The sequence below is a fragment of the Pongo abelii genome, chromosome 17 (genome assembly GCF_028885655.2).
Source record: "Pongo abelii isolate AG06213 chromosome 17, NHGRI_mPonAbe1-v2.0_pri, whole genome shotgun sequence".
Lineage (NCBI taxonomy): Eukaryota > Metazoa > Chordata > Mammalia > Primates > Hominidae > Pongo > Pongo abelii.
The window spans coordinates 78,893,581-78,903,120 of NC_072002.2; positions in this window are offsets into that span (position 1 = coordinate 78,893,581).

Genomic DNA, 9,540 nt, shown 5'->3' on the forward strand with positions numbered 1-9,540 from the left:
TAGGTAAGACAGATGGAGATATAGCTTTCTCAAGTGTTAAGAATGGGACGGTTAATTTTTATGTTTATTCAAAAAAAAACCCGATAAACATTAGTTCTGATGGACAATTGGGCCAGTTTCACTAAGACAATGTTTATCTTGATGAAAAGTGTTTGTATCTTTGTATTTTAAGCTGTTCCATGTCACTTCTGTCTCTATTTGTTAATTTTAATGTTTGCATCCAAATGAATTTTAATATAAAAAATTTAAAATAAGATATTTTAAATTGTTATATATCTGCAGAAGTATGCGTTTACTTTCTCTTCTGTGTGCTGTAGAAGGCAGGGTCTGAATACATGAGTCTGCATTTGATGTTAGCAGAAAAGCGGGGAAGCGATGAACACGTGAGTCTAATTCTCACATCTGAATTAATGTCTCCGGAAGAGCCCGTTAAGCCCAGGTGTACTCAGTAAGCGGCCTCTGAGCAGGGTTGTAACACTGCCATAATCCACATCAAAAATGTCATTACAGACGGCTCACTAGGATATGAGCATTAAGCCACGGGGATCCTGACGCCGTGTCCATTTTTAACTCTCATCCCCTATGAGTAAGCAGTTTGGGGCCACTCTCCCTCCTGCCCCAGTCTTCCAATTTCAAGCCTAAGCTGACCTCCCTGCATGACTGGACAAAATATCTCCCCTCTTGGGGTCCCAAATTCACCCCTTTTAGCCTTCAAGTCAAAGGCAGACCCCCGGTGCTCCGGCTGGCAGACGAGGTGCCCGGGTCTCCGCCTGCTTTTGCAGTGGTTCAGCTCAGGCCCGCCTCTGCCTGCAGTGCCCACCCCGGCGTCCCACCGCGCGGTCCCTCCGGCTCCGCTTCCATCTGGAGGAGCAGATTCCGCTTCCCTCTCAGCTTCTCTCAGAATTGACAGTTTCACTAAAAACAAACAAAAAACGCCCCACACTAAAAACAAAACAAACAGTTACTATCTCCTTTCAGGGACAGCCCCAGATATCCCAGCCAGGCCTAGCGCTTCTCCCAGGGGCCAGAGCCTCTCCCTCAGGCAGCACAGGAGGCACTGGCTTGTCCCACCGCCTGGTGTCAGCCAGGCCTGCCACCCCTCATTTCCTTCTCATTCTCCCAACACATTCACTCAACAGCTCTTCCAGGCCCAACTTTTTTTTTTTTCTTTTTGACAGAGTCACCCAGGCTGGAGTGCAATGGCGCAATCTCGGCTCACTGCAACCTCCGCCTCCTGGGTTCAAGCGAGTCTCCTGCCCCACTTAGCCTCCCGAGTAGCTAAGATTACAGGCCTGCACCACCACACACACACAGAGCTAATTTTTTTTTTTTTTTTTTTTAGTGGAGATGGCGGGGGTGTCTCACTATGTTGGCCAGACTGGTTTTGAACTCCTGACCTCAAGTGATCCGCCCACCTCCGAAATTCTGGGATTACAGGCGTAAGCCACGCACCCAGCCCCAGGCTCAACTTTTGATGTGACTTAAACATGCCCCCTTCCCTCCCCCTTTTCATGTCACCACAGTCACCCCTCAGTGCCAGCTGCTTGGGGAGGCATCATCCTGAGGGCACTTGTCACTGAGTCACAGAGTCCTGACAGCATGTGGGACCAGAGATCCATTCATCTGAACCGAGGGTGGCTTTGCACCCATCCCTGCATGTCACCCAGGTCACTCTTGCCGTTCTGTCACTTCTGTGCAGCAGCTGGAGAAATGGGGTCCAGGGTGATAGCCAGTTCTCCTCCTAGGTTTCCTTGTGAAACCCGTTTTCCTTCCTCGCTTTCTCGTGTGTGTGCCCAGCCCTCCCAAGTTTTCATTTTCTTCCTGTTTTCAGTGCCCTACAGTTCCTCCTGACGCTCTGGGGTGTCTGATTGCCTCTGACTGGGGGGTACTACCCGGCTGTCATGTCCTCCTTTCTCAGTGTGCTCCCAAAATGTGGAACCAGAAGTTCTGCATGATACTTTACAACTGTTTATGTCACAGCAGAGGCATTTGTCTGGGGGCCCAGTAGAACCTTGGTGTGGAGGAGTTGCTTTCCCTGCCCTATTCTACAGCATGTGGATTTGCCATTATTCTCATCAAGGTCACCTGTTCCTGGGGCTTGGTGCTTTGGGTCTCACTGCTTCTCATTCAGAATCAGAGCAATTCATGGCGGGCCAGTCCTTCCCTGACAGTGAGGAAAGACTGTGTGGCCTGTGAAATTTTGAATACCTATCTGACAATAAATAGCAAGGCTGGAGTGGCATACAGGGAAACATTTTTGAGTGCTATTAATATCTTAAAGTGGCTGGCAGATGTATTATTACCATAGATACCACAGGGCAGAAAGTGGGTTAGGTACTCTTTTATGCACTGTGCACACACAAAATGTTAATGCTGTTTTAAAACAGGGAAGTGTGATTGGTGACAGGAACAAAGTAGTACAAGATGCAGAGGTTAATGCTGGGGAGAACCAAAGTAGAATGAAATAGAAAGCAAACTCTACGCAGAAAATAGATCCTGCTCTGGATGTTATAAGAAAAACTTGAATCAGTCCTAAAACCTATTACTTTAGAAAAATATATATGTTAGACTAGTACGAGAATGTGTGGTAGTCTATCAGGGACTACTGCGAAGGAGGGTCTTTTGATTGTTCAGCTCCTCTGAGCCTTCCCCCACCCACACACTCACAGCCTCAGGTCGCTGGAAAACCCCAGCTGTGTGTTTGATCATTGATGGTAACTGGAACTGACCTCCTTACCTTAATAACTCCCCCTCTCTCTCTTGCACTCTCTGGCTTTCCATGGTCATAGGGGAGCCTTAGCTCTGGACACAATCTGTGGCTCATGGTCAGATTCCCCCTAGCACAGTCACCCTGTCAGCTTGGGCATGCCTCAAGGAATGGCTGTGTGTGCCTAAGTGAAGGACACTGAGCTTCTAGAATGCTTTGGCATTTGAAGCTCTGCCTATTTGGGCATGTAGTGACAATATTTGAGCATCATACTGAGGAAGAAAGGCCACTCTTTCTCTCTAGCATCTAGAGAAACCATTTCCAGTCCAGAAATTATAGCGAGGTCTTCAGTCACTCTAACACCTGAAAAAACTGCTAGCAGCATGTGCTTCAATGAGCACAGGATCCTCAGGCACTGAACACGCTTTTCATTTTCCCTCCTTGGATGGATACCAGCCAAACTGATGCTTTGGATTTGAGGAAATGTATAGAAGCTCCCCATTTCCTAGTGAAGAAAGGCATTCTCACAAAGAGGGAATTGAGGAAAGATTTAATCTGATTGGTAAAAAAGGTTGGCACTTTGTGGTACTGGTGTAAGACAGGTGAGCCCCAAAATTGGGTATTACTCTGGAAGGGTTCTTGTTTTCACCCAGGAAAGAATTCAAGGGCAAGCCTAATCTTCTTTGGAATGGTACTGCTTCTTGCAGGGCAGGGCTAACTCACAGTCAGTGCACCCAGAGTTGGCAATGTATGGGCTCTTGGCAACTGTGTTTATACTCAGTTATATCCTCTTATAATTACAAGCAAATTAAGGAATGGGTTAATGCAAATTGAGGGGTGGGTTATGTAGAACTTTCCGGGAAAGCAGTCAGTAACTTCTGGGCCATTGCCATGGAAAGCGGTGGTGACTTTTGGGGCATTGTCATGGCATTTGTAAACTCTTATGGTGCTGGTGAGAGTATCTTACACTAATGAGCTGTGAGGGCAGCTAGGGATGGCTTTTGTCACCATCTGCTGGTTCCTGCCAGTTTCTTCACATTGTCCTGGGTGGACCAGATCCTGTTTTTGGTCAGGAGGGTTGTGACCAGAAAACAAGTCCTGCCAGTCTCCTACCTTGGTATTACTCAAGACATATCAGTGGCAAAATAATGAAAATAATGTTGTTCCTGACATTTTCTTTCTTGTATGGTGCTTACCAAAGAAACCAAATTATGTGATGAAGTAAAACCCATGAGGTTTTAATTGTGATGTTTTGTGCTAAAACATTCATTTATCTTCACACTGAATCTGCTTTGCTAAAAATCTTTATTAATCTAGAGTATACAATGAAATTGGACCAGTGAGTTCTCTTTTACTCACTAATAACAGAAAACAGAAACTGGCAAAAAGGAAAATTGATAGTTTCAGTCATTGCTATTGATTTTGTCAGAGTTTGGTGCTTCTCCATTTTTTCGCTCTGCCTTACATTGAGTAGCTTTATTCTCAGATATTATCTGGTGGCCCCTAACCATTCTGGGCTCATGTATTTACAGGTTAAAGTCTACAGATTTGAGAACATGCTTCTTTTCCAACAGTCTCAGAAAAAGCCGTATACAGCCAATTGTTCGTGACTGATTCACACACCAATCCCTAAACTTATCCACATAGATGGGTGAATCCTCTGTCCTGATAAGTGGGACATAGGTTACATGTCCACCATAACACTGAAGATTGGAAATGGCATAGGTGTAATGTCCAGTGAAAAATTCAGAGTATTACCAGGGAAAAATAAAGAGAAATGGATGCTGGGAACTGCCCACCTCCCCAAGTGAAAATTTAAAAAACCTCATAAATATTCAATACAAAATAATAAAACTCTCCCAAATATAAAGTTTAACATGATTTAAGATCATTTTTGCTACCTGTGATTAGGAGGGAAATCTATTTTATAATGGAACTTGGGAAAGATTTTTATCACCTACCTCCATGTTAATGATGTTACTTAGTAGGCTTTGAAACTTCAAGGTCTTTAGCTTATTTCAATTGCAAAGTATTTTAATGAATTACAGTGTAAAACAAAGCATAACCATTAACATATATTTTATCCAACACAACACAAATTTACAAAGATGACTATGACTGACAGGAACACAGTGTGATGTTTTGGATTTAGTCAGACAGATTGGCTTTAAGTTCTACTTCACCCATTTACTCACTGAATGGTCTTAGGCAGGTGACATAAACTCTCTGAACTGTAGTTCTTTTATGTGTAAAGGAGAGATATCCATACCTTTCTTGGAGGGTGCACTGAAGGCATTACATATGCGGAGAAGTATGGTGCCAATATTGGAATATCCTTTCTTTTCTCTTTTTACTTGTCATTTATTCATTTTCTTTCCAGTTTCACCATCTTGTTTTTCCTTGATTTCCCAAATCTGCATTGATCTGCTTTCCCTGGTGAGCAAGACCAGCTGACTAGAGGGTGTGTGAATCAGAAAGTTCCATTATTCTGCAAATAATGCGTGACTCCTTCCCCAGATCTGCTGCTGATGGTGGAAAGTGACAGTCCCTCTCATAATACCCATTCCTCTGATCTAAGGCATTTTCTGCTTGGAGTGCAGAAAAGGTTAAAACTGGGATATTAACCCCAGTGCTAGTCAAAAATGTGACTAGTGAAAAGCAACATGAAGAACTCCCTTTACGGCTTATGTGTCCATTTAAATCTCTAAAATAATACATTCTGAGTAGATGCTGTGATTTGTCCTAGAACCACTTAACATTAGTGTCAAAAAGGATTTGAAAGACAGTGAGGTCTAAGCATCTCATATTATAGATGAGAAAACTGATTCCCCGAAAGGTTGAGGAGATTTGGCTCACAGGGAGACCTGTTAGGGTTGCTGATGAGATCAGATCTTGATGGCGACATAAGTGTTTATGCCATGATCTTAGGGACAGCAACTCTCTGGAAGCCCCAGTTCCCCATTTCTGGTCACTCCTTGGTCTGAGTGATAATTGCTCTAAGAAGGATCACATTTAGCCATTTAGCCTCCTCTGGAGTTGAGTTCATTTTTGTGAGCTGGGGGCCACTAGCAGGTTCTCCTTCCTCCTCCCTTCTCTGCACTCCCCTCCCTCACTCCCACCCTTGGGCTCAGGTATCAGGCAGTTTGACAGAGAATCTAGATGAAAAGAATTATTTGACAATTATTCTGACAATGTCCCAAGGCTTAATGGAGAGATGCAAACTGTTCTCCCTCCTTTTCCCTGAATACTCTGGCTTATCTGTTGTTAACAAGTAACGAATAATTACACCCATCTGATGCTGTCATTGTAAGATTTAAAATGAGATAAACATGGAAGCACATTGGAAGTTATAAAATAATTTGATAATATCAAATATGTGTTGATGTGTGAACAGAAGGCTGATTCCTCCCAAAATACTTGGGAGAATTCCATTATATGGCAGCAATCTGTGTAGTATTGGCTATGGAGACTTAAAAACCACCCTCTTTTGAATCTAAAATTACATCACCCTCTCCACCTCTTATTATTGTCCTCCACTTCTGAGGGAAGAAAGAGGGGAGGATAGAAAAATGATTTGCACCCATCACTCTGCTCTTTAGATTGGAAAAATTGGACAGAGGTATCATGAAAAGTGGAAACACCTAAGAAATAGAATTCGGTGTCCCTAGCCCTCCCCTGACAATTTTAATAATTCCTTACTCTTTCCTGATTAGATAGGAACCCATCTTTTTGATCCTGTATCACCACAGCACATGGGTGTTAGAGGGAAGATCCAAGAAAAGTAAGTTTACAAATATACCATGATAAAAATAATCACCAAAACTAACTGGAGCAGGGGAGAGTAAGAATGTGAAATTAAACCCCAGTAGCTGGGGTGTCAGCCTGGAGGCAAGCAGCTGGCTTTGATGGTCCCAGCCCTGTTTGCTCTGCCCCAGGCTGGGAGCGAGGAAGGCTTTTGAAAATTTCTTTTCACACTCAGCGCATCTGTCTGCCTGAGGGCCCTGTGTCCTGGGGAGGCAGCCCTGACAGGCCCTTCTTATCCTCCTCACTAATGGACAGGATGAACTTGCTGCCTCAGGAGGAGCGCTGTTGCAGAGGCTTGTACCCCCTGTAAGGCAGCCTTGACGGGAACATTTTTTTTTTGACTGTTCATTTGAAATTGAGATGCATTCACGAGCAGGCATCTTTCATGTGCAGGTGAGTGGTGGGAGCAGATGGACCCCACAGAAATGAAGATTTATTTATTTTTTATGTGACTGTCCTTAGTAATTAAGTGTGAAGGGAAGAAACCCCAGAGAAAGACCCTGTGCAGAGAATGAGACTGTGCTCTCTCTCTCTCTCCTGCACCCCTCACACGGGCTAGAGGAAAGCTGAACACCAAGGATGCCCGGGCTGCTCATTTCTGTCCTATCCTGCCGAGGAAATGCTAGACCTGGAGGGCTTTGTCTGGACTGCAGGGAGGAGAGTAGACCTAGGAATGATGGCAGGAAGCTAACTTGCTCTATGACCTTGAATAAAACCCTGGATCCCTCTGGACCTGATGTCAGTTTGAGTTTGATTAGGGAACTGCTAAAGGTCCTCCCAGGAACAATATTTTCAATTTAATTGAATCTCAATGTTCTTCTCATCATCATCACCATTGTCATGTGCTGGGCATAGTGCTGCCACCTTGCCATATATGATTCCATTTTATCCTCACTTTAGCCTTACGTAGTCTATGTTACTACTATAATTTCACAAATTAGAACGTTGAATCCCAGAGAAGTTACGTGGCCTGCTTTAGGTTACTTAGCTATGAAGGAGTAAAGCCAGGAAATAAAGCCATGATTTCTTTAATTCCAAAATCTATGGTACCTACCTAGAGGGAGGTAATTTCTCTGCAATTTAAAGAATGTATTTATTTTTAAAATTCATACATTAATTTATGACAGTCCTTCAGTCGAATCAACAAAACATCAAATGTAGGTCATTATATCTTTGAACCAGGAACAGTTGGCTTTTTAAACAATGCCTATTAGCTTTCCTGTAAAAGGAAAATGATAATACCATGATTTGATTAGAAGAATTAAATTAGATGAAGAAAAGAAGTGTACGGAAAGTAGATAACACATGGTTACTGTCAACAGTCTATAGTTCTTTTCTTTCTTCTTGATTAAAAGAAGGTAAGACCTCAAGAAAGAACTCATCACTTCGATATTGCTGTGCTGAGCAATTTCAATTGGTTTTTTAATAATCTTTTATTAGGATTTGTGAATGAAAAGACTTAGAGCTTGTAACAAGTTCAGTCTGAAATCAAATATGGCCTAGACAAGGCTCTCAAATCGATAGCAAAGAATCTTCTGAGGGATTGTATTTACTCACTGAAAGCCCTAAGGATGCAGCTAGAATGTGTGGGAGGAAGCCAGAGATGTCAGCTTGTAAAAACAAACAACTTTCTCATTTAAGCCTTTCAAAGATTAGTAAATGGCCTTAGAAGACAGTGAGTCTTCTATCACCCTAAGTCTTCAGATGACACAGATAAGAAGAGGGTTGTTTGATGAGTGGGGTTACACCTGGAGGGCTTTAACAACCCTCTCTTGCTATGCTTCAGAGATTCTATTATTCTGCTAAGATGTAATAGATACCACGAAGGCCCCAAATACCTCAGGATGCAGTTTTTAATTTATTTACTCATTCATTTAGTTTTTTGTTGTTGTTGTTGAGTGCTTCTGTACCAGGCCCTGGTCTAAGCGCTAGAAATGTAAAATGAGCAAGAGATATTCCTTCCTCTTAATGAGCTAATTTTCTAACAAGAAAGAGACATATGTGAAATAGAAAACACAGTAAAATATGGCTGGTGTTATATTAGAAGACTGTATGCGGTATAATGGGATCCACGAAGCAGAGGTCATCAGTGCTCTTTATTTTACATTTAGTACTTTTTTTTTGTTATTTTGATCTAATCTCTTAATTTTGAACATTCTGACTCAGCTGCTAGGTTTTTCTTCTGAACCAGCTCTGGATATCTGCTTTGCAAATTGCAATCAAGAAAAAGAGACATCCCTCAACACCATCCAAATGGAAATTGTCCTTCTTGCTCTGGTAGGTCTAGCCTGAAGACATGAATTTGAGATCTAGCCATGTAGATAGTGGCTGGAGTAATGAGAGGAGGGTGAGCTTATCCTGGGAGAGGAGGTAGATGGAGAAAAGAAACCATACGGTAGTAAATAGTAATAGTAGCGCTGCTCCATGGATACCCTTGAGTTTCTTTTCCATGCATAGCATGAAAGCATATAGTGGCTGTGAAATGACACAGCTTTGGAGATGTGAACCACAAATGTAATGCATTTTTTGATAAAGATTTAGAATGAGCTACCATCACATAACCTGAGAATGTTGTTATGACCTTCTTCCAATATGATCAGAGAGGAGAGCCTTCATGGACAAGCTCAGTTCTTCTACTTCCTTAATTTTGGGAAATACTTTCTCCCTTTTTTATATCTTGAAAATATCAAGAGAGGGAAAATCTCATTCTTGTCTGCCTAGCATCCATTACTCGTGGTAAAATCAAAGCCAATCATCACCTAGCTGATTGGCCAAGGTTTGGAAAAAATTTCACTTTTTGATCTTTCCTCACTCTTCTAGATATGGTTAGTTATCGCTCTATTCTCTGTGTTTTCATGACTCTCTTTATTTCTGTGTTTTGGCTTTTACCATGTTATATTGAAATATATTTTTGCATTATTTTTGTCTTTCCCACTTGATTATAATCTCCTAGAGGCTATAACATTAATTTTGAAATCTTTATAATCTATTATAGTGCCTGAAAATAGATGTTCAATAGATATTTAATA